The sequence below is a fragment of the Acomys minous genome (assembly GCF_964271855.1).
Source record: "Acomys minous genome assembly, chromosome: 12".
Taxonomy (NCBI): Eukaryota; Metazoa; Chordata; class Mammalia; order Rodentia; family Muridae; genus Acomys; species Acomys minous.
In genome coordinates, this window is record NC_140493.1 from 11,974,908 (window position 1) to 12,000,867 (window position 25,960).

The 25,960-nt window shown below is 41.2% G+C and overlaps 1 protein-coding gene across 21 annotated transcripts in view; it reads left to right on the forward strand.

The window, feature by feature from the left end:
• KIF21A (kinesin family member 21A) overlaps positions 1 to 25,960 on the forward strand; it is a 122,473-nt gene that overhangs the window by 2,766 nt on the left and 93,747 nt on the right. The gene's annotated exons all lie outside the window — the stretch shown is intronic.

Sequence of the window (25,960 nt, forward strand, 5' to 3'; positions counted from 1 at the left end):
TGAGGTTAGTTGAGCGCGGTGGATGTTGACAGTGACATCACACTTGCCTGGGGTTGAGTTTTGAAATGCTGGATAGGTTTTAGTGTTGTGGTTAGGGACGGTGACATGGATATTGGATGCAATTTGGCTGTTTCGATGCATTGCAAGGAGAACTCTCACGGTTGTTCTTGGGAAAACTGCAGCATCATCACACTGAAAAATTAATGAAGCATTCATTTTAGATCAAGTGCATGGCTTCCATCGCTCGGATAAAATTCTGTTAACTCATTTACAATGTAAAGATTAGAAAAATAACCTGTCTCCCGAGAAATCCAGAATTTGTAGCATCTTCTACTGTCAAGCAAGGTCTATGTCGAAAATTATTTAAAGTTACATAATGTAAGCGTTCCTATGGTTATTTTAGTGACATCTTGGTTAGGCACAGACGTGGCATTTTTAGAAGCCCTGAGTCTTTAGTTGTCTTAAAGAATAAAATGAAATTGGAAGGCCTTTTGATTCCTTTACTTTGCAGATATTGAAATTACCACCGAATGGAGGTGACACTCTCCTGTGGTAAAACTTGGAAAAATGTTATCCTCCTTTTCTGTTGTCCCTGGGCTATTTTCCATTACTAGATGAGCTTGTTTTTCCTTTTCCTGCCACATCCCTTCTTTTGGCCTTAAAATATGAATTAATAAGTGCACCAGGGCCAGAAAAAATGAAAGGAAAGGACAGGAAAGCTATTACCAGCCAGTTTTATGAGGAGCTCTGATTATGAATAGAGAGAGAGAGAGAAAAAAGATTCAAAACCACAAAATGTTAATGGAAACAGAAAATTTGCTTGCGAGAGAGCGATTTTTAAATGAAGATTTGATATTTGTATGTGTGTGCATCTTCTAGAACATCATTGGCCAGTTTATTGACCATTGTATTACATGTGATCTTGCTTCCAATGGAAGTGAACAGAGGGCCTAAGCTAGTGATGACCAATGAATACTTTACATTACTGTGCGTGGTAGCACAGGTGAGTGATGTGGGCCTGACTTTTGAGGACAAGGTTTATCTGTCCTTTGTCCTTCCAAATGCTAGGATGACACGTATGAGCCATCAGGGCGGCTATAAAAACTAACAGAACTTGTTGACCTACATTGTGAAGGTTCAGTTTGGTGAAACTGGGATTTAAAAAAAATTTTTTTTTTCCATTAAGTGTGTTGTTCTTTTGTCCAAACCATCTAGACTTATTTTATACAGGCTAAGAATAGCTTATATTCACACGCCGTTATAATATTTACAATGAACTTAGACCACTGGTTCTCAACTTTTCTAACGCTGGGTGTGACACCCCCCCCTTTTATTTTTTTTTTATTTTTTATTTTTTGGTTTTCAAGACAAGGTTTCTCTATGTTATCTTGGCTGTCCTGGACTCGCTTTGTAGACCAGGCTGGCCTGGAACTCACAGTTATCCTCCTGCCTCTGCCTCTCCAAGTGCTGGGATTAAAGGCGTGTGCCACTAAGCCCGGCTGGGTGTGACACTTTAATTCAATTGCTCATGTTGTGATGACCCCAAACCATAAAATTATTTTTGTTGCTACTTTATAACTGTAATTTTTTTTTTTTTTTACTGTGATGAGTCATAATTTAAATATCCGTGGTTTCTGGCGGTCTTAGGCGACCCCTGTGAAAGGGTTGTTAGATTCCCGAAGGGGTCGTGACCCGTGGGTTGAGAACCGCTGGCTTAGACGTTCACTTCTATGTCCTATGCCTATTGTTCTGATTTCTGAGCTGAAATTAGTAACAAATGTTGCACATACAACATATCAAAGTCAAGACAGTGTTGTCACATGTTTTGTATCCGGTAAAAATCTCATTCCTCATAATCTGACTTAAATGCTATTATTTTTATGTCCATTTTACTGATGGGGAACAGGAAGCTTATTAAGTCAATCTTCCAAAATTGAACTGGTAGTGAGTGACAGAAACAGGGCTCTGACCCAGAGAGCTCACATTTTAGTTTTCTGTTTTTTTTTTTTTTTTTTTAAAGGTTTTTGGGACAGGGTTTCTCTGTGTGGCCTTGGCTATCTTGGAACCCACTCTGTAGACCTGGCTGGCCTTGAACTCCCAGAGATCCACCTGCCTTTGCTTCCTGAGTGTGCTCCCATGCCTGGCCCAAGTCCAGGTTCTTAACCCTGAGGCCTATACAGGTGAGAGACAAGACTGTGCCTTGCCAAGTTTTACTCAGCTTAAAATGTCACTTGCTTGGTTCCTGATCCTGGACTTGTTCAGTTACAAATGACTAGCCTTGGCAGGCTGCTCATTTCTTGACCGCCTCGTGAAGATAGCATTCACAAAGAGAGGACACAGACTTAAGGTCTCCACTGTCCTCCAAGCCCATCTGTTCTCCAGCTCCTGGCAAACTGCATCTGCAGGAAAAGTAAATCTATTCAAATGTTGTGTCTAGACACAACGTTAACAGAGGCATTTGGCCCATCTTTCTCCTTTACTGAATAATGGAATGACAGGCAACTGAAGACTTGGCTCTAAGTATGCTCTGGGTGCCTGTGTTTACTGGACCCGGAGTCTTGGTATTATTAGAGATTTTGCAAAATAACGGCTTGAGATATGTCAACCTTTTGGGGGATAAGATGCGGAATGGGAAGTTTCTCATTTGGGATGAATGCTTTTTAGTCAGTTTCTGAGTTTGTTGTTGTTGTTGTTTCAGTTTTTTTTTTTTTTTTGAGTTGTCCATATGTTTTCTGTCATTGAGGAAGGTATGCACCTAGAGGACACTCCTACTGTTCATCCCACGGGGGCAGTTGAAAACCTGAAATATGGTGAATGCTACATAAATTGAAGTTCAAATTCAGTGACTTCTTAGATTTACTTGCGGTATGTGTGTCTGTCTGTGTACGTGCACGTACACGTGTACACCTTTGTGACGCTCAGAAAACAGTCGTGGGTCTTATTTTTCTCCTCCCTACCATATCATATGTATTCTGGGGGATCTAACTCAATTCAGGTTCTAAGCCTTGACATAAAATGCTTCTTTATCTGCCAAGCCATATTATTGACCCCAATTTAAATTCGATTCAGTTACTAAAACGTTTCTGTATGCTTGAGTAGATTAGTTATGTGGGCTCACTTTTTCAGCTGGGAAGTTCATGGGATCTAAACACTGATGAGGTAACTCCTGATGAAAACTTTATGCTAGACCTAGTGTGCCCATGAAGGCATATCCACGGGGTTTCGGCCTGAGAAACAAAAGTACTTATCTCAATAATTTGACCTTGCTTACGTGTGGAAGTATTTCGGACGTCATTGAGTTAAATAAAATGTTAAAACTTAATTTCATCTAGATTTTTCTCTTTAGAAACCTGGAGAGTCGAAACTTTATACAGCATATGTGTGGCTTATATGTTTCCTTGGTGATGCTGTTCTAGTTTAAATAAGTGCAAGGGGGCAGCCTCAAGTACCACTGCTCACAGACACAGAAAGAGCTGCAGGCTAACATACCCTCAGACAGAGAGGATGGCGCATATCGCATATTGAGCGTTTGCTTTCAGTGTGCGGTGTATGCATGCAACGTACATGCATGGCTGTGTGGACACACGTACATGTAGAATAGTACTTCATAGCAGTGAGGTTGAAAGGATGGCATTTACAAAGCTGAACACTGAAACAGAGCACACGACTTCCTCCTACCTCAGTTCTCTTGTACCGAGGTGACCATGTGCTTGGCTAAAGGTTGTAAAATCACTTAAACACTTTAAATTCTTCGTGTAAGACATTGAGTTGATGTGGGAAATTCTTGATGTAACACAGCAGTTGATGTGGCCTTTTCTGTTATCGCTCTTTGCATGTTGACCAAAGATTTGTTACTTTTTTTCCCCTTTCGAAAGCCTTAGCTTGCAGAATTCCCTAAGGTCTGCTTAACAATGGCGATTCTGAAAGGACCCCTATGTTCTCATGTCCTTGTATATGGTGACTAAAATTTCTTTGCTTGGTTTGGCAGGGCTCTAATATTGGATTAATGTACAATACCAAATGCCGCTGCCCCCCCACCCTACCACCCACCCCTTGAGACAGGGTTTCTCTGTGTAGTCTTGCCTAGCCTGGAACTCTCTCTGTAGTCCGAGCTGGCTTCAAACTCAGAGATCGACCTGTCTCTGCTTCCTGTGCTGGGATGAAAGATGTGTACCACCACTCCCTGGTCCTGTTTGCCTTTTAGTTTGCTGTGTTCTTACCTTACAGAAGCTTGCTTTGTTTGCTTGCTTGCACTCACTCACTCACTCACTCACTCACTCACTCACTCACTGATTCATTTGAGTCACAGTTTCACTATGTCGCTCTGGGTGGTTTGGACCTGGCTCTGTATTGTAGGCCAGGAGGGCCTGGAACGTGCAGAGATTCACTTACGCCGGCCTCTTTTTGTCCCGAGGGCTGAGATTAAAGGTGTGAGCCACCACACCTGGCCTGAACCACTTTTATGAGATGCGATTGCTCAGCTGACCTAAGGGCTGGGGTGGACAGTCAGCATCAAGTCTGTCACCTTTACTGATTTGTAATCTGATCTTCCTACACTCTTCCTCTGTTTCCCCAAGCTATGAACATTATGACATCTTTGTGTGTGCCATCTGTTTAAATGTTATTTTTATTGGTAACGATACAACTCTTTGACATTGGTTTTTAACCTCTGGATTGATAGGAAAGAACTATTTAAAGACTTCAAGTCTATTTACATAAATTCCTGAAGAAACATTTAGGTTGTTACCTCTTTACACCTTTGGTTATAGTGCAAATATCTTATTTATTTGCTAATAAAGTTCTTGGAGATACCCTGGATGGACATCATCTTTACTGTGTGAGAGTAAAACCAATCTGGAAAACCCTAAGTGATTTCAATATTTCAAAATTAGAGATCAAACCCAACGTTCTTCAGATCCAATGTGTCTCCAAGCGTTACATCTTACTGTGAACTCCTGTGACGGTCTCTCGAGTGGAAACACAAAACAACAGTTGAAGTATGTATTTTGAAACAATTTCACATTCAGTAGAAGTCAATGTGTAAGACTTCTGGATAGGTGTATGATATGGGGACATCTGATGTTTGCTCATTTGTTTATTCTTTGATTCAACACATATTCACTCAGCGTTTCCTATGTTCACTGCCTAACTGCATGCCTGATCCACATACTTCTTTTCACAAAGTAGAACAAACAGCACAAACTAAAAATGAGAGACCGTTGCTGTTAATTGACTTATTATTATTATTATTATTTTATTTTATTTTTTTTTAAATAATGTTTGGTAAGTTTAACCGTTGTTTGAAAAAAACCCAGTCATTAAAAATGTATGTTCCGGTTGTGAAGGCAGTGCATGGGAAAACTAAGTCCCAAAGCCTGTCTGCCAGGAGGGTATTATCTGTCATGTATCCTGCTTGATACAATGAGCGTCTCCCTTGTACGCGTTTTGGTTTTGGAAATAATAGAAATGAAAGAGAAGCGACCAAAGCGTTAGAAGGCGATAGGAGTTGACAGCCAGTGAAATCCTTTTATTTATAAAACATTGCTTTAGGGCTTGAGAGATGGCTCCGCTGTTAAAGGGTAGGCTCACGACCAAACATAAAACATGGGTTCATTCCTTTTTGTCAAATATGGGTTAACGACTGCCCTACTTTGCTGCTTTCTATTGCTGTGATAAACACAGTGACCAAAATTAACTTGGGGAGGAAAGGGTTTATTCGTCTGGACACATCCTGATCATAGTCCGTCACTGAGGAAAGTCAGGGCCTGAACCGAAGCTTGAGCCGCGTCAGAAAACATGGAGGCACAGCGCTTTCTTACCCGACCCAGGGCCAGCTGTCCAGGGGAAGCCCCAACCACAATGCACTAGGCCCTCCCGTATCTATGGTTGATAAAGAAAATGCCCTACAGACAATGCCACAGGCCAGACTGATGGAGGAAAGTCCTCAGCCGAGGTTCTTTCTTCCCAGGTGAACCTGGAGCTTGTGTCCAGGCCACAGAAACTAAGCAGCACCTGAGTGGAGCAGGTGTGGTGGAACACGTTTATGACCTGGAGTGGCACGGGATTTCAGGCTTCACAGTTAATTATCATGGCTGCTTTGCTCCTACCCCTGCCGTCTGATTTGCTAATTGGTTACTATTCTGATGTGTAATTATGGGGAAGGGAGTGGGTACCAGGACTTTCAGTTGAGTGAAGCCATGAAAACAGAAATTACCCTGGAGGTTGATCCCATAATCTGTGCTTTGAGTTCCTATCAATTTTTCCATCAAATAATGTAGTGTTCATTATTATGGATTATGGTCTTCCCTAAGACAAACTACAGCATGCCTGTGAGAGTCTGACTTAGACATCCGTGTCAACATCACTCAAGAGCCAGCATCCTTCAAGGTGCATATTTAGGAAGCAAGACGCATATTGGCAAAAAGCAATATATGCTACATATCATTAGAGCAGTTTTAACCATTAGCAGCAAATTTGCTGGTATTTTAGGTTTTTTTTTTTTTTGATAGGATATTTATGAACTGTGTTTCATCTGGTTTTGGCCGTGGATTAGCTATTTAATCTTCTCTAAGTATTAAAATAGTTTTCATGTGGTTACAGCTTTATTTCAAGCAAATGGCAGTCAAGACAGAGAGTGGACTTTTTGATCCTCCATGATTATTATGAAGTGTTGCTGAGCATTTAAGAATCACATTAAAAGCTGGGTGGGGCGGCGCATGCCTATAATCCCAGCACTCAGGGAGGCAGAGGCAGGTGGATCTCTGTGAGTTTGAGGCCAGCCTGGTCTACAAAGTGAGTCCAGGACAAGCCAGGGCTACACAGAGAAATCCTGTCTCAAAAACAACAACAACAAAACAACCAAAAACCAATACCCCCTCACCCCTACCCCCTGCCAAAAACAACAACAACAACAACAACAACAACAACAACAAAAACCTGCAAAGAAAACAAAACAAAAACCAAGCAGAATTAAATTAAGATTCAGCTGTCATTTGTTTCTTAGAAACTACTGGAATTGTGTGTTAAGCATAATTTTGATACTTACTGGAATTACTGGCAAGGTGGATCTTAAAGCAGGGAGGCCCCTTCGGTAGGGCATTTATTCAGATTTAACAGTGGAGGCCCCTCGATGTGAAAGGTGTTATTTGAGGGGACACACTGTTGGGCCCAGTCTTCTGTTGATTCGCGCTGTGGATCTAGAACGTCATGCTTTCTTTCTTTCTTTCTTTCCTTCTTGTTTTTTTTTTTTGTTTTTTGTTTTTTTAGACAGGGTTTCTCTGTGTAGCCTTGGCTGTCCTGGACTCACTTTGTAGACCAGGCTGGCCTCGAACTCACAGCGATCCGCCTACCTCTGCCTCCCGAGTGCTGGGATTAAAGGCGTGCGCCACTGCCGCCACCACCTGGCCTTCATGCTTTTCTTGAAGCACCTGGAAATAGAATGTCATATGTTTCATAAAATTAAGCACCTGTAATTTTAACCCTTTAAGGGCATATATTGAAACGTTAAATGGTAGGTAGACGAGCGTCTCCACCACTCGTGCCCATGAGTTCGGCGTTGCTAGTAATTCTAGTGGAGCCCTTGCAAAGGTTAACAAAGACCCTGACAGCAGAAACTCAGCTCTAAAAGTTTGAGGATTCTGACATATTAAAATATAAGCAACTCAGAGATGTGTGGTAGAAAATCCGTAAAACTATTTTCAGTATCGACGTATAACATCCGGATGCTTTCACGATGGCCATATACATGCAATAGCTAATTATGAGATCATTTAAAGTAAATAATAATAATCTAGTTAAGAAATAATTTAAAGCGTACCTACCTCCAACCCCCCCCCCCTTATGAATTCTAGACCTGCGGCATGTGGCTACCTCCTAAGGCTCATCTTTGTTCTTAACTGTTTTTTTGTTTGTTTTTTGTTTTTTTTTTTAACTCCAATATACTAAAGAATTATCACATCTTCCAAAAATAATCTTTCTTCAGGGAGGATGGCTGGCTGGAGAGTAGAATGGAAGTGGGTCGGCCCGTGTGTTGAGATCGGGAAGGAAATGCAGAGATGAAAGTCCGATATTGAGGGCCCTGGGTGCCAGTTGATTTACTGCACGGATGGTTCCGAAGCCAGTCAGCATTTCAGCTTTCCCCGTCTTATTTCAGAGAGAAACAAAGGATGGGACACGTTTGGGTTGTAAGGGAGACTGGTCATCTAAAATGTATGTATCCCCTTAGAGAGGGCTCTTTGAGCTACCCTGCCTCTTAGGGTCACGTGTGCCTCCCTCCTTCCTCTAAAATACAATACTTAATGCCTTTTTTCCCCCTTTTATAAAGAGGGTGGTTATATGTTATATTGACAGTGTCATTACAATGGAATATTTGAAGGTTATTGTTATTACTGACATGAAGCGAATAGATAGCTAAAATGTTCAGAGGTCGTTCACACTTTGACCTCAGGGTCAACCCAGCTGATTGATTCAGCTCCATCCTTTGCTTCAGGACGAGGAAAGTCCTAAAAAAGCATTCATCTTGGCTATGGAAAGACTCGGGCCCTCAGCAGCAGACCGAGGTTTGTTCCTCCCTTTTGGATTAGACGCCAAAGCTGTGTCTGTCACTAGGCATGAAAGCATCACAGTTCTCTGAATATTATGAAGAAATTATACATATTATATAAATATTTCAGAGTAGACATTCATATTTTTTACACATAGCTTTAAAGCCAGTTAGTATTCTAAATCAGAGAGATGTTCTTCCAAGCAACAGAAATAAGAGGTCTTCGGAGAGACACATGATAGTCCTCATCTCAGTCCTCAACAGTATTTATTCTAATCGTCTTTACTTTTTGGGTCACAATGTATTTGTGCATCCCATAATTATTGGATGTCATATGTACTGGTACACTACTGTGCTAGTAAACAATAATAGGTAAGCGCTATCAAGGAAATGAAACAACAGGACCTCTCCAGCGATAGAGGATCAGGTACCTGTCCAAGTCTGCATTCTCGCTGGGATAAACTTGGTCTTGTTGAGGTCATTTCTTCACTTACTTCAGAGGATTCAGGAAAGGATCAAAAAGAGATGGAAGATGTAAAGTGGTTTGCCATAGACTGCAGAAGTGATATTAGAGACGAATTTGGTAGAGTTTGTTGGTGGAGTGCAAACTCTAGGGATTGGCTTAGTCATTGTAGAGCGTGTGACCCACTGTCTCATTGGGTTTTTATCACTATGGATGGTACAACAATGTATAAATACCTCCTAGACCCATCCCTCCCTAGTCTCCCGCTTTACATATGTAAATCGCCTACCATGCCACTCTGCCTAATTTCTCTTTCTACAGTTTAGTAGACTCCACCATTTTAATTTTCTCTTTTCTCAAACAGGCTTTCAGATGGCATGATTCTGAAGTGTGTGTGTGTGTGTGTGTGACGTGCACATGTGTGCTAGAGAGTCGGGGTGTTAGGTTACTACCATATTAACAGTTTTTTAATTGAATCGTTGCTTACTTGTTTCACGTAATGTAAGCGGATAGGGACGAACTTAGATACTAAGATCGCGAGTGTTCTCTCTGGGTTGCTTACATCTGAATTCTGAGACTATAGTTAATGTTATTCCATGCTTTTTCTCATGGGTATTGGCAGCAAAAGTCACTAAAGTGTAGAACGGACTCAGGAATACTTTAGGGGGGGCGAAACTAGCAGGGCCAGAGAGAACAATGGCACATTACAGTTTTTGTTAGTATTATCGTGTGTGTATATTATTGTGTGTGTGTGTACTATTGTGTGTATGTATTGTGTGTTTGGGCACTTGTGGGGAGGCAGAGGATAGCTTTGTAGGGTCAGTCGTCTCTCTCCAACTTTCTATGGGATCTGGGACCCAAATTCAGGTTCAGGATTGTGCACTAATTACATTTACTGAGCAAGTGCCCTATGCCCCTGAGCTGTCCGGCCAGCCCTCATAAATGCACTTAGTCTGCGCCCATTTTCGTTGCTATCTGGAGCTGATGGGGTAATGAGATACGGACAGAGCCACATGAAGCATCATCTGTGGACAGTTTCAAAGACGGCCAGTACCTAGAAACAGGAAGTGCGTCAGTAGCTCGTGCAAGTCTGATTATCTCTAAGTCAGTTTTTAATTCCATAAGGAAATTATCTTATTCAATCTTTCCCATTGTTGAAGTAATATCACATTAACAAAAGTACTGTGGGGCAGATGGAGAAAACAGCCTGCTGTGGTTCACTGTATAATACAATTACTGTTAGAATTTTGATGCGTTTCTTTCAGTCTGTTTTCATATTTGTTTCTGTGTTTTCCCATCTGAGTTATACTCAGCATGTATCTTTTGTAGCTTGACATTTTCACTTTTGAGTGTTAAGAATTTTCTAGTATCATATTAAGGAAGCCTATTTTAAATATACATTACCTCCTTTTTTAAAAACAATTTAATGTGATAGATGTTGAATTCAGTAAATCAAGCAGTAACTTAATAAGCATTGTTTAGTGTGGATGTAGATTTAAGAGCTGTGCTCCTGTTAGTCCTGGTGGTGTTTGTTCTCTGGCACTGACCTTTTTCCTGGGGTCAAAGGTTGGGGATGCTGCTCAACCTGAGTAGGCGTGTTTCTAAGAGAAAGATGTATTGATGATTAATTAGAACTTTTTAACTATACCCAGATCAAGACATATTGTATTAGAGTATTATAGCATTGTCCTTAAATATGATCTAAACCCTTGATGATGAACCAAATATAGGGTTGTAACTGGACCATGTCCCTTAATAGGGAGAGCCTTTTAAAGGCATTTCTTTCACTGTCCACCTCAGTTCGGTCCACAGAACTTTGGTTCCAGCAGCCTGTTGCTCACCTAGTTTGCATCTATCTTGTCCTAGAGTGGATATTGTGGATTACCCACTGAGCTTGAGATTGCAGATCTCATTTCTGGCTCTTTGGCCTGTTGTGTAAGCTTTCTCAACCCAAGTGTGACATCTACATCTCTGACTGTCAATATATGCCGCACAATACGGTAGGGTATTGTATGTTGACTTTTTATTTGTCAGCTTACCCTTTATCCTGCAGTATATGCTAGTTGTCCTTGCTTTTATCTTTGAACTAATTTCTTAAACAATTAGAGCTTACTCCTCCCTCACCTCATTCAATTTTTGTCTTTGAACGCAGGATTTTCTTAGTTAGTTTTAGTTCATAATTTTATATCACAATGGCATATCATAATTTTTCATTTATCTTCCAATGCATTCTGTGACTGTTGATCTCAACATTAACAATTCAAAGGCTGTTGATGATTTTGGACTTTTAAATTTGAGGATAATCTGGTACCCAGTTTCATGGCATTTAGTATCTTTTAATATGTGGGCCACATTTATTGCATTGTAAAAAATTGGCGTCAACATGGTGTTAGATCTTGTGAGTGGTTGGGATCTGTCAGTCCACCTGATTTCAGTGTCATGCTAGTAAGGCAGGTTCATGAGGCCGGTCCTGCAGTGAACTTGTCAGCCTCACTCTTTCTTAATGTCTGACAACTATCTGCTGCTCCTCAGAAGCAGCCAGGCCTGGAGATGAGCAAGGTGACTCAGTACAGGCTGTTAATGTGGGTGAAGGCTTTTTTTTCCGGGTTCCAAGATTTTATCCTCTTTCTCTAGAACACTACCAGTGAAAATAGCGCTGTAGTAGCCCAATAAACATGCAAAGTCTATGTGGGTTAAGTTTATGAAAACAATACATAGTATGTTTGCTGTGAAGATTAAAGAGATAACGTATTAAAACCTTTACGTTGTTGGCACTTAGTAAATGTATGTATGTGTCTGAATGTGTGCTGTGTGTGTGTGTGTGTGTATATGTGTATGAATGTGTATGTGAGGTATGTGTGTCTGTATGTGTTATGTTTCTATATGTATTTGTATATATGAATCTATGTATGTGTATATGTGTATGTATTTATTTAGTAGCTGTATGCGCCTGACTTTTGGTAATGATGCCAAAAATATACATTGGCACTTAGCAAATAATTTTAAGTGGGAATTTGTACTGTTATTAGCATTTTTTTCCTTGTATCAGACAAAGGACTTGTCAGAGGAACAGATTAATTCAGTGACGATGTATGTTCTTTGGTTAAGGCATTTGTCTTGTGTCGTTCTTCCCCACCCCGACCCCTGACTTAACTAGTCTTTAACAAGAGCTGGCTATTGGCATTGCTTTCTACGTTCCTCAGCTGATTCTGTTGGGCATCAGGGGCCTTGGTCCCAGCTTCTATTTAAATCTCTGGCTCCCTTAGCTTCTCTTACATGGAGTCTTTGATGGTCCTGATTGGGAACAATATCATTCGTTTGAATTTCTGGATCAGTCTTAAGCCCTCAAGGAAGTCAGGGCAGTGATTTTTTTTTTCCATACCAAACTATTATTTTACAGTGTGTTTGAAGCCCGGACAACACCCGGCTGATCATGCTTGTGCTTTTAGGGCCTCAGCCTTTTAGAATCTATTTTATTTGCTGTGTCTTGGTTTTTGTCTTGACTTGCCCGGCTTATCATGCTTTTCCTGGGTTTTTGAAGCCAAACCCAATTGCTTAAGCAAAAATTTTGAAAATATCCTTTCTGTGAGAGAAACATAGACACTCTTATTTCAAAGGGGGGCCTCTTTCAACCCACCTGGGCTCCTCTAAACTGGAAGTTGCCATCAGGCTGCACTTGCATGTGTGTGCTGGCACCAACCTAAGTCACTCTGCATCATTTCATTTCTGTGTTACCCAGGCTGTGGCAGATTAGCTGTCTAGTTTTTTCTTTTATCCCATGACACCGTGGAGGCTGTAGTATCAGGAGGATTAAAGTCTCCTGAAATCAAGAGCTGTGACTTTGATATGAAGGTAATGTCACACACACACACACACGTTGCTTTAAATGAAAATCTTTATTATTATTTTTTATTTTTCGAGGCAGGCTTTCTCTATGAAGCCTGGGCTGTCCTGGACTTGCTTTATAGACCAGGCTGGCCTCGAACTGACAACAATCCACCTGCCTCTGCCTCCCGAGTGCTGGGATTAAAGGTGTGCACCACCACCACCACCCAGTTTAAATGAAAATCTTAAATGTTCTATTTTACCAATAAAGACTCAGGAGCCAGATGCTGGGGTGAAGACCTGCTAGCTCAGAGAGGCAGAGAAAGCACCTGGCTGACCTTCCTACTCAGCTCATGTTCCAAAAGGAAAAAGCCCCAAAGGCTCACTAGGTAAGCTGACAGCTTAGGAAGAAAAGGTCAAAAAAACCAAGGCCAAAGGCTTGCTAGTTCAAAGCTCAAAAACCTCAAAACACCAAAGGCCAAGGAGCTCAATAGTTTAAGAGCTAAAAGCCCAAGAGCTCCTTTTACAGGCTGTTTTGATACCCCTCAACTCTTACTCTTTAATCCCTGTCAGATGGTTTCTTGCTCCACCTCTTGACCTTGAGTTAACTTTATTAAATCCTGTGTACAGAAAGCTCTTGGATTAAAGATGTGTGCTAGGGCTGTCTGAGCTACACCATAATCACCTGTTTACAATGAACAGAAAGTTTTAGGGCTCAATCATACCAAACAAAAGACAGGTTTTCACAGTTCACAATCTCAGGGATCCCAATGACATCAAAGACCCTGTAACACACAGGCATACACACATACTCCTAAAAAAAAAAACTCACTAAGAAGTTGAATGAACCTCGAAAAGATAGAATAAAATATATTAACATTAATAAACAAAATAAAATGACATTTGTTTCCTAATATTCAGTGATTAGAGCTTACTGAGAAACTTTAAAATTTTTGGTCACTTCTGAACTGAGCTTACCTTTGTATAAATTTAAAATTGGCTTTTGTTGTAGCTTTATGATGTGTGTGCAGGGGCAACTGGCATCTTTTGATAAAGCCACCAGTAAAGTAGGGCATGCTACTTAATGTACTGCAATTGTTCACTGAGAGACTGGCATGTCTAGGCCAGTATTTGGTTTTCTCAGAGACATATCATTAACTAGGGGTATCCCTTAGTTGCTTTCCCATTGCTGTTAAGAGAGACAGTGACTAAGGTGAGCTTTAAAAGAAAGAGTCTATTGTGACTCATGATTCCAAAGGGTTAAAGTCCATGGCTATCAGGTCAGGGAGCATGGCAGCAGCCAGGTAGGTATGGTGCTGGAGCAGTGTCTGAAAGCTTACATGTTGAGTCACAGGCATAGGACAGACAGACAGACAGACAGATGCACAGAGGGTGTGTGTGTGTGTGTGTGTTTGTGTGTGCCTGTGTGTGTGTATAATGGTGTAGGTTTTTGAAACTTCAAATCTCACTCCAGTGACACACCTCCTAATTCTTCCCAAGAATTCAAGTATGTAAGCCTTGGGGTAGGAGGCGTTCTCATTAAAACCACCCCAGGGTGAAATACAGGAAAAGGATGGAAAGGGTTGAAGGTACCAATTTTGGTTCTGTGCTGTGGTTGTCTACATCCCCAAGCAAAAACATGGAAACTCTGAGGAGGCAACAATGCCGTTTTAACGGAGTGTCTACTGAGGATCTTCTGAGGACCAGTTGATTTCGTCTCTCCTTTTGCCTTACACTCCCTATTAATTCAGTTTTATTCTTTTTAAAATTGACATCATCATACTTACGCGTGATAAATGGTAAAACACGTAGTCATTAAATCGAGGTGTTTTGAACCTTCAGGCTCTCGCATTTGCTTATTCCATGCAGTAAATTGTAGACGGTAGATGTCCTGTGCCCTCCTGTACTGGAACTACCTCGCTCCCTAATTGTGTTTGAGTCCCCACTGTCCCTGCCTTCTTGGGCTCCCCTTCGCACTCCCGGAGATTTCTGTTCTGCTTTTGTTCCTGACTGAGCAGCTTTTCCTATTGCTTTTGTTTCTTTCGACCTCTCAGCTCTTCAGTTTTATTTTCTTTTGAAACGCAGCTTAGCAAAAAGAGCAGAGACTTCAGACTCACGAAGCTAGGAATTGAGAATTTCTTGGCGGGCAGCCTTCATTGTCTCATCAATGAAGAAGACTGTAATAAGGATGCAGGTGCTTTGCATTTGGGAATGTCTGGGAGATGCTACAACTTTTAGCTCTATCCCTGTTCCCTTTCCCCATGTCCTCTCTGTCTCTCCTTTTCTTCTTCCTCCTCTCTTCTCTAGAAAGACAATTTCTCCTTTTCTCCTCTTCTGGTTAATATCTAGTAACTACATGTAACTTCCTCATTGCTTACCTCAAGTAGAGATTGTGCTCTGGGTGAGCTCTTGTTTATAAAATGTCACTTTCATCTTGGGGTTTTCATCTATGAAGATGATTATACTTGTAAGCTGTAATGAAAATTAACTGACATATTTATAAAGCATTCTGAGAGTTCCTGGCACATGGCAATCCTCAATAAATGTAAGCCTGGGTTAATATATAAAACTATATTCCTTATTAGAGACTCTTTAGGGTTATTCTGTCTGTCTCTAACGATGAGGGAATAATGGTGCATTTGCAGCAGTGATGACCTGGATAACACCAGCTGAATACAGTGTGTGTTTGTACAGCCGAATCGTGTCTTGGCTTTCCTTTTCTGACCAGGTGAATCATTCAGTCAAGGTCAAGATGATTAAATGTGGAGACCATTTTGGAAAAAAAATTTTTTTGTGTAGGTTTTGCCCTCTGTTAGCATGGACAACTGGTAGAACTGGGCTCTTCCCTTTTCTCTGCACATACAGTGAGCTCCGCTGCTTAGCTTGCAAGGTGAGCTGACTGCCAAGCTGATCTCTAAACTTGGTAATATTTATTCCTCAGTATGTTGTTAACCTGAGTACATTTCTACTTATAACAGCCATCTTCTTGCTAAGATCGCTAAGATCCCGAAGAGATCACATGCATATTTTATACTTAAGCCCTGAGCAAACACAGTGATTTCTGTGTGACATACCTACCTTGAAGTTTTGATAATATGATGAGGTTTCATAGCTCCTTTGCTAACTTAAAAAGATATGTGGTTAGCCGGGCGTGGTGGCGCATGCCTTTAATCTCAGCACTCGGGAGGCAGAGGCAGGTGGATCGCTGTGAGTTCGAGGCCAGCCTGGTCTACAAAGCGAGTCCAGGACAGCTAAAGCTACACAGAGAAACCCTGTCTCAAAAAACCAAAAAAAAAAAAAAAAAAAAAAAAACCCCCCCCAAAAAAAGATATGTGGTTAATTTTGTTTTTCCCATCTATAGTGATGAGACTGATAAAGTTGTGTGATTTTGTTTTAATAACTGTGGTTAAATGTAAAATGAACAAGCAGTTCTGATCTCTCCGTCTGTCCTTTCCTTCCTTCCTTTCTCCCTCCTTTTCCTTTTCTTCCCTCCTTTGCTTTCTCTTTCCTTTCTTTCTTGCTTTCTCTTTCTTACTCAACAATTGGATCTTCAATTTTTACACAGTATAAACTGCTCAGACCTTTGGCTACATTTGGCTAGTTTACATTTAAAGCAAGCTTGTGATAGGATGTATATTTTAGCAAATGAAGTCTGAAATGTTTATATCTTGAATTTTTTTGTTTGTTTGTTTCTTACTTTAAAATAAACCTGTTTGCCAGGCATGGTGGCATACACCATTAATCCAGCACTAAGGAGACTGAGGCAGGTGAATCCCTGAGTTCAAGGCCAGCCTGATCTACAGAGCAAGTTCCAGAACAGCCAGGGCAACAATAGCAACAACAAAACCAAACAAGTTTGTCTCAAACAAAACAAAACATCAAAACAAATCAGTATAGAAAACAAACATACTTTTCCCTTCTTAATACTTAGGATAGTCTAAGCCACTGTTCTTTTCTGTAAAGAGACACATGACCAAGGCAACTCTTATGAAGGAAAGCATTTAATTGAAGGCTTGTTTCCGGTTTTATAGCCTGAGTACATGATCATTATGATGGGAAGCAGGCAGGCATGGTGCTGGAGCAGTAGCTGAGAGCTTTTTACATCCTGATCCACAGGCAGCAGGCTGATAGAGAAAGATACTGACCCAGGTCTGGCATGAGCTTTTGAAACCTTAACGCCCACCCCCTAGTGACACACCTCCTGCAACAAGGCCACACCTCCTAATCCTTCCCAAATAGTTCCACTCACTGAGGACCAAGCATTCAAATACATAGGAGCCTAGGGGGACCAATTCTCATTCAGTCCACCCCAGGGATCGAGCCTAAACTCAGTCATTGAGCTGTGTCAGTAATCCAAGCTGATGCGCAGTGAAATGAGACACTAGGACGAAAGATGAGCATATGCGGCAGAAAGCTACATTCACTGCTTAACATAGCTAAGACATTTTGCTAACTTTGACAGGCAGAAGAATCATCCCAACGTAAGCTGCCGAAACTGAGCACCCACGTTACAAATAGTTAAATTCCCCACTTACACACTACACATCATACTTACATAGGTTAGTTATTCTGTACATTATAATCAGAGTCATATTATATTTACGTGGGAAAAAAAATAAGCACTAACAAGAATCTCTGCTTCCAAAAGCAATCATCGGTGCACTTTTCGCATATCAAAGATGATTATTTTCACACTATAAGATCTCTTTTACAATCGAATCTTTAAAACATGACTGTGCCAGAGTTAGTCTTTTGAGTTAAAGTTGAAGTTTCCTCAAGTCAGTTCCTCTGAATTATTCTGAGATGATGATAGTGTAAAAGTACAACTGTGGAAATAATAATGGGATCCCTCTTTAGGACTCAGGTCCTGGGTGTGACTGAATAGTATTTTTGTTGAGCATATTACATTTAGTAAATATGTGCAAAAAAAAAAAAGCTCATGGTATGGGAGGAATTACTTAGACATTTCCTAGTAGCAAAGTAATGGAATTTGTAAGGCCAGTGATGGCTCTCATCTCTCACCATTCCATTTAAGTTTGGCTCAGACCAATATGTGTCACTTTAGTTCAGTTCAGTGTGTTAATTATTGAGACTTGCTAAGAACAAACATGCTTTGCTAGGAAAGAGCAAAATGAACCGGATAATAAGCTTTGCCCTTAAACAATTCAGTCCAAGGGCTGGGAATATAACTCCCTAGGAGGACTACTTGCATAGCATGTGTGAAGCCCCGGATTTAAGCACGGAGAAGAAAACAGGGGGGAGAAAAAGATGAACTCACCTTGGGAAAATCTGCATGTCAATACAAGACCTAGTGGCTATTCCATAAAACATGCCAAAGGCGAATATGCACATGTTATGTGCAACCTGTCGGAGGAGTCGGTCCTGGCAGCCACTGTAGTCACAATAGCCACTTTTGTAGGCAGGAGGAAAGACTTCATATTTTCCATAGGAGCAGTGTGAGTACTTAATGATTAAGTCTCATGAAATCTGGTCTTTGCAATCTCCTACTCTTTAGCATTATGCTTGATCTTTTTAATGCTGTCCCGAGTTCGGCACTAATTCTGTCTGTTTTCACTTCCGTTGTCTGAGCTTCATCATATACATTGATTGCAAAGATTTATTAACAACCGTCCACACATACCCACAGACACATAAGAACACACACATCTGAGTACGCAGATACATACTCACAAATAATCTACCTATCCTTTTCCTCATAGTTAATAACCTTTACCGTTTGTCCAGCTTTGAGTGGACTGAGATAGACAAGAAGCCTCTGTGGGATTTTCGTAGCATATTTCCTTTCTAATGCCGTATTGATACACCCTAAAAGTCTTCTGTTACTTGCATATCCTTTTCCTTATGTGTCTCATCATATCCTGGTTCCCTGTGGACTTTTTTTTTTTTTTTTGAATAGAATGATGATGTATTTCATCACATAAAGATCTAACCAAAGGACCCAAGGCATAGCTGACCAGTTGCCAGTTTTGTTGTCACTAACAGCTCCAGTCTTCAGTCCCCTGTTTGGCGTGCCCATAGTGGACTATGGGAGGCAGGGGCGGGCAGCGCTCTTCCTGAGTTTCAGGTCAGCCTGGTGTACACAGAAAGACCCTGTCTCAAAAAACAAACAAACAGAACAGATGAGTTAGATGCCTCTAGGTCAGGGACTTGCCCCAGGTCTTCTGACTTAGCCATGTGTTCTCCTATTCTGTTTTTTTTGTTTTTTGTTTTTGTTTTTTCTTTTATCTGCGCTCTCACTTTGAACACTTCTCTACTGATCTCTTTGCATCTTCCTCCCTGACATCGCCCATGGTTTGAAGTTAAGCCGTCTAACACTAACATATTTCTATTGATTCCCCCGTCTGGCCAGATCCTGTTCCTAAACACAGGGCCGTCCCACTCTGCAGAGGTCCATTCAGGGCTCAGAAGCCCAGCACAGTCTTTCTGTTTAGTTATTGTTCTTCATTTCTTTTTCTGTAATTAATGCAAGCATAAGCTTATTTTGCCGGATGAACCAGACCTTTATTATTGGCCCTTCAATAGCCTGATTCCAGGAACTGAACTTTTGGCCCAGCCTTGTGTCACTGTTCCAGTCATGTGGACTGTTTCGCTATTCACTGTGCCTTAGTTACTGCCTGTGTTTACTGTTCAGTTCATCATTGGACTTTGTCTTGGACGGACAGCAACAACAAAACATCACTGTATTCATGGAATGCTTAGCACAGACTCTCCCACATATTAAAGCAAGCAATTTTTTTTTGTCAATTAATAACTAGATTCACAGTGTCCATGACAGTGAGTAATTATAAGAGACCTTTAATAATTGCTGGGCTCACTGAAATGATGCTGTCAGTCAGAACTGGCTACTGTGGAGTGTCTCACACCTGCTGACAACATCTGCTTGAGGCTATTGTGCATCTATTGAGACTTTTACCTCATATTCAGGATTCTTTTTGCTTACTACTATGTCTGTTGATTCTGACCTGCCTGCCTGAGGGGATTTCTTCCTATGGATGCTTTGGTGACACCCTCGTTGTTTGACCCTTGGGACTGTCTTGTCCTTTAGGTATCACAGTTAGTTGGATCAGATGCGTATCACGCCCATATAAAATCCTTTAATATTACTTAAAAGCTTTGAAAGTCACTTTCCAAAAGAGTGGGTTCTCTGACCGTGTTTGCATTACACAGATGTCAACTAAATATCAAGTAGATCTTTCGTCAAGGTAGCAGTCTCAGTTATGGAAAAAGCAGTTAGTGATCTCAGTGCCATGACGCCTACGCTGTTGTCATCAGATAAGGTTTAGAGCAAAAGAGTGAAATACTTTCAGTTGAAACATAAACTTCCAAGCCAAGCATGGTGGCGCACGCCTTTAATCCCAGCGCTCGGGAGGCAGAGGCAGGTGGATTGCTGTGAGTTCGAGGCCAGCCTGGTCTACAAAGTGAGTCTAGGACAGCCAAGGCTACACTGAGAAGCACTGTCTCAGAAAAAAAAAAAAAAAAGAAAGAAATAAACTTCCTGTCACCATCCCTTGCAACAGGGAGAGTAACATAACTAAGATATTTCCTGAAGGCATTTGAAGGTTTCTGTTTTTACACAAAGGAGAGAAAATACAAGCCCCAGTTTCTGTGTTGTTTTATGGAGTTGGAGCCGTCCAAAGTCACTAAAAGCAATGGCAAGGTTTTCAAGGACATAAAGTGATGAAAACTTATTAAAAAATGGTCAGTTTGTTACACACGCTGTGGAGTAATTTATAGTTTTATATATAACTTTAATCCCATAGTCCACATATTACGGGTAAACAAAAGGCTGCTCGAACACGTGCCGTCCCTGGTGCGTACATGATTTTTCACTCTCCATGTCCTAGTCAGCTTGAAACACTCTGTATTATTGATTTCTCGTAGTGTTTAATATCTGTCAGAATTGATTTTATTTCTCACAAAGACGCGCAGTGTGATAGGGACATCTGGTGACACTTTCTGCTTGTCCCTAAGAGACCTCATTTGAAAGGATTCTTCCTTGTCAGAGAGACCAGGGATGAGGTGTTGATGCTCTATTTAAAAGGAGAAAAATAGACAGCAGCCAGAGGGAAGAATCGGCCAGTTGTTTCCGAAGTAGGAGAAAGAGACTGGGCGTGCAACACAGCTATTGGTTTACCTGTCTAACCTAGAAACGCTTGCATTTGGATCCTAGTGTGTCAACATAAAACTCTAGTGTGCTTTGTCTCTCTTCCCTGACCCCTCTTGTTAGAGTCTAGAGGTGTTATGCAAGCACTCCACCAAAGAGCTACAGCCCCAACTCTTAACGTTTTCTTCGTGATACCTTTTAAGGAACTGTTTTCTTCTTGTAAAAGATAAAATTGAGATAGGTGATTCAGATTCATATTTGAGTTAAAGAATAGAAGAGGAATCTGAGTTGTCTTGAAAAGGGAGCACAGTGAATGGTGCTGTTGGCCTCAAATCACAAAACTGTACCGCAAGTCCTCCAGGATGACAGAGTGGCGATTCGTGTTTGCTTCTTTGAGGTGCAAGATTATATTTTCCTTGTTCTATAAATATGCACGTTTTGGTGTTCCTGTAAACTATACATACTTGTAAGCCTAGAAGTAGTTTTAGGATAGCACTTTAAAGCAAAAGCATTATATCTTAAGGCATGAGGCAGCACCAAGGTAGGATAGAAGTTACTATTTATAAAAAGTACTTATCTAATTATACCAGATGCACTAGTTATAATAGATAACATCTGTAACGTCAACTTTCATCTACTAAATGGTGGAAGAGGCTTAAACCACCATCCAAGTTCTATTTCCTTTGATGTGCCATTATTCTTAGTGACTGGGTAAACATCACCACTTATTAGCAGATATTTAAAGCAGGCAATAAAGACATAAAGCCTGTTTGTCTGTCCATACTGTGTTGTCATGTGCTTGTTTTGTAGGTGCGCTGTTGTTGTTAGTTTAATGGTATGGTCTAAATAATATTTATTATTAGGCTTATAGTTATTACAGCAGTATTAGCTGACCCATTTTTACAATCAGTAAAGACACTGACATCTGATGTGTTTTTAGAATAGCCTATTTTCACCTGGGGCAAGGCAGATATTACCTCCTAAGTTGTTTCCATTTATCTCCTAGTCTCCATCTCATGCCATCTGCTTCTAATAATTTCTGTTTGGGTTACCTCCCATCCATAATCCCAAAACATTTGACAAGGTTGCTCATGTGGGCCCTTTCTTTTCTATGGAGCTTCGTAATTCGTCCTCTAGGCCCACATGCTGGTTTGTATCCCATGGCAATTCTCAGTCATCCTCCAGCCTCTTGAGCTTCTCCTTCCCAAGATCCTCTCTGTCCTCAAAGCCCTTCCTCATGCCTTTCCCAAGTGTGGGCCTTTTATTCAGCCAATCAGGGCAGCAAGGGTCAGGGCAGCCATTAGATCTTGGGAGCCAGTAATTAGCATAAAATACATTAGCATCAGACCAACCTCCAGCAACAACCTCCAGCACTGGCCTTAAATTCTTTTTGTGTTGTTTGGTTGTTAAATGAAACCATTCTGGTCATGGCAGTGTATCCCTTTAATTCTAGTGTTTGAGAGGCAGGGGGCAGAGGGCAGAGGGCAGAGGGCAGAGAGCAGATCTCTATGAGTTCAAGGCCAACCTGGTCTACATAGTGAATTCCAAAGCTACATAGTGAGATCCTGTCCTAACAAACAAACAAACAAACTTCAGCCTATTTTTAGATAAACTTGAATGATAATTATTAAATTGCTTCTACTTAAGATAGTGGATGATAATTTTGAAAGAAGCATAATATTCAATATATTTTCTACTGACCTGTGGCTCTTGTTACAGGGGAGTCATAATAGATATGTGTAATCCTGGACTTGGTAATAGAGTGGTTCAGAGTGATATCTGGTTGGGCTGTATCAAAACAAAAAAATTAAAATTTACACATATAATTTAGGAGGTCTGGGGTAGGACCTGAGACATTGCTACCTAATAAACTCCTCATTGCTAGTCAAGAAATGGATAATGAGGTTATAATATAGAGACTATATCACCAATAGTTGACATTTGTATTTAAGGACTAGTGTTCAGACAACACATCAGACTTTAAATAATTCTTCGTGACAAGAGGTGACTGGGAGCTAATAGAGGCGAGGACAGCATTTGAGCTGGAGGTTGGATAATGGAGACATGCTTATAGATAGAGAGCAATCAGGGGCTGCTTCATGATTTAAGGTAGGTTTGAGGTTGGCCTTGAAGGCAGGAAGAGTTGGGAAAGGCCTTACAGAGAAGAAGATGGTATCAAAGGCAAGAGCAGTCTGAATGAGGGTTGTGATTTTTCAGGGCGTCCTCTCTGCTGGGGGAGGGAGAGAGCTCTACAGAGTTCGTGGTTTTCTAAATTGTAGAAAGATTTTGTTTTTGTCATTATCGCCATGGCCAATTTCCACTTCAGTTGTACCGTGGCAGAAGTAGGATGATTCCAGCTCTCTGAATGGCCGTCCTGTGAGCTGTGTGTTGACACTATACTTGTGCTGGCTAGTTTTATGCCAACTTGAAACAAGCTTAGAATCACTAGAGTGGAGGAAGCCTCAGCTGAGAAAATTCCTTAACGAGATCAGGCTATTGGCAGGCCTGTAGGGTATCTTCTTCATTAGTGGTTGATGTGGGAGGGCCTAGCCCATTTGGGGGTGGGGCCAACCCTGGGCTTGTGGTCCTGGGTTCTGTAAGAAAGCAGGCTGAGGAAACCACAGAGAGAGCCAGCCAATAAGCAGCACCCTCTCCACGGCTGTCGCTTCAGCTCCTGCTTCCAGGTTCCTGCCCTGTTTTGAGTTCCTTCCCTTGATAATGAGCAGTGATACGGAAGTGTGAGCTGAAGTAAACTCTTTCCTCCCCAAGCTTCTTAGATCGTGGTGTTTCATCATCTCAGTAGTAACCCAAACGAAGACCGTGTTTCCGGCTGTGACAGTTGCCGCACGGAAGCAACGGAAGAGCAAAAGGAGCTGTTGTGCCTCATGGTGAAGAGAGTTAACAAGAAGCAGAGAGCTCAGACTGAACGTAGAGATGATCTAGAATAGTTCGACATGTCCCAACTGTCCCACAGCCTCCCAAAACTGTATCCTCAGCTGGGGACCAAGTGTCGAACACACGAGCTTAACAGCCTGTTACATATGTACTTGAAAAAGGGTAAGTGTTCCGTAGTGGCTCTGTTTGGTGTTCTGTAGATGCCAGTTAGACCAAAATAGTTAATATTAATAGTATTCGTTGTATCTTTTGAATCTTTGATAAGTTTTTGTCTCCTGCTTTTTAAAGGAATTAATTTTCTCCAAATATAGTAATAGTGGGAGATGGCATAGAATTTCAGAATAGGGCATGGTCTGTGAGAATGAAAAAAAAAAATCACTGTATGTAATATGATAGATCAAACTTTTGCTTGTGAGGGAAATGAGTAGAGGGATATTTGTGTCTTAGTTAGGGTTACTGTTGCTGTGACAAAACTCATGATCAAGACAATTTATTAAACATATTTGACTGGGGGCTTGCCTGCAGCTTCATGGTGGGGAGTGTGGTAGCAGGCGGGCATAGTGCTGGAGCCGTATTACATCCTCATCCAAGTGGGTGGGGGTGGGGGTGAGGAGGGTAAGGGGTGGGGGTGGGGGGTGAGGGGTGGGGAGCGGCAGTGCTCCAGGGCCTAGTGTGGGCCCTCTGGCACAGCCCCTTCATCAAGGCCAACCTCCCCATCCTTCTCAAATAGTTCTATTAACTGGGGCCCAAACATTCAACTATAGGAGCACGTGGAGGAGGAATGTCTTACGCAAATCATTACAGTTTGGTCAAGTTACTGCTTGGCTACAGTTAAGTTATAGGGTTTCCTATGAGGAAAATTGAAATTTGCTGAGTGAGACAAAAGAGAGATGAGTCAAAAACACCCACAAGATTTGTTGAGAAGAACCAACAGCAAAGCCTGAATTGGTAAAAACGAAGCCAAGGAACAAGGGGGCAGTCATTTGCCCTGAGTTTCTCTGAGTCCGCCTGCCAAGTGAAGCGGGAGAAGCCTAAAGGAGACACAGAGGGGCAAATAGTGCATCTCTACAGAGTCCCCGTGCTACAGGCCGGGTCCATTCAGAGAGAGGAGTGACAGAGCGTTGATCGGGCTTTACAGCGCGGACAGAAACTTAGACTCTCCCTTTTCAGCATGGTGCTCTGAGATCCTTATCAGTTGATTTCAACTTTCTGAGGCCTTGCAATTAAATGCCTACAGCAGAAGACTGTTCCCGCCAGATGAGAAGCAGGCGTGTTGTGATGAACTTAAAAAACCATAAAGACCTTAGTTTTCATTCTCTCTAAAAATATATTACTTAACAAGTGTTGACACTTGGAAATCTCCTAGCGTTTTTGGAGGTAAATATTCTGCAACTCCAAGTCGCTGTTAAGAGTTTACAGAAGGCTGTTGGTGTGTTCTCAGCATTGACTTGAACAGGATAGGTGTCGGGCCGGGATTCTATATACAAAATAAAACGTTAGTCACAGATTTAACGGCAATTTGTAGCTGTCCAGTTACTGTTTTGTCTGTCACTGAGTGAATTTGTGGTTTTCTTATGGCATATTTTTTTCTTCATGGCTGGGTTAAGGTTGACTGGCTATATGTTGTTAGTCACCAGGGTGAACAGGAGCTCTTCTGTCTCAAACACAGAGCTGTCTGTTAGTAGAAAACATGTGATGTTGATGTGGACGTTTTTAGCAGTCAGTTCTGGAAAGCGAGTATACACTTTATAAAGCGGCTGCAAGGAAAAGTGCTCATAGCTTTTACCTCCTTAATCAGGAGCATTTAAAGGATTGTATGCAACGTCCTGGTACTGCTTTGCTTGGCTGTTACCATTCGACTCTGCTGTGATTTTACTAGATGGCTACGTTTTAGATAGCATCCTTGATTCGTTTTACATGAACATAAAAAAATAAAAATAAAAAGGAGACATTCTTAAAACTGTTGCAGTTATTTTGTAAGGATATTTAAAAACAATCTCACGCTGTTTTACGTAATCTCTTTGAAAGACAGCCATTTAATGTGAAACATTATGCCAACAGTTAAGGAAAACTAAGAAATAAATTGTCAAGTATAATTTTTTTCATATAA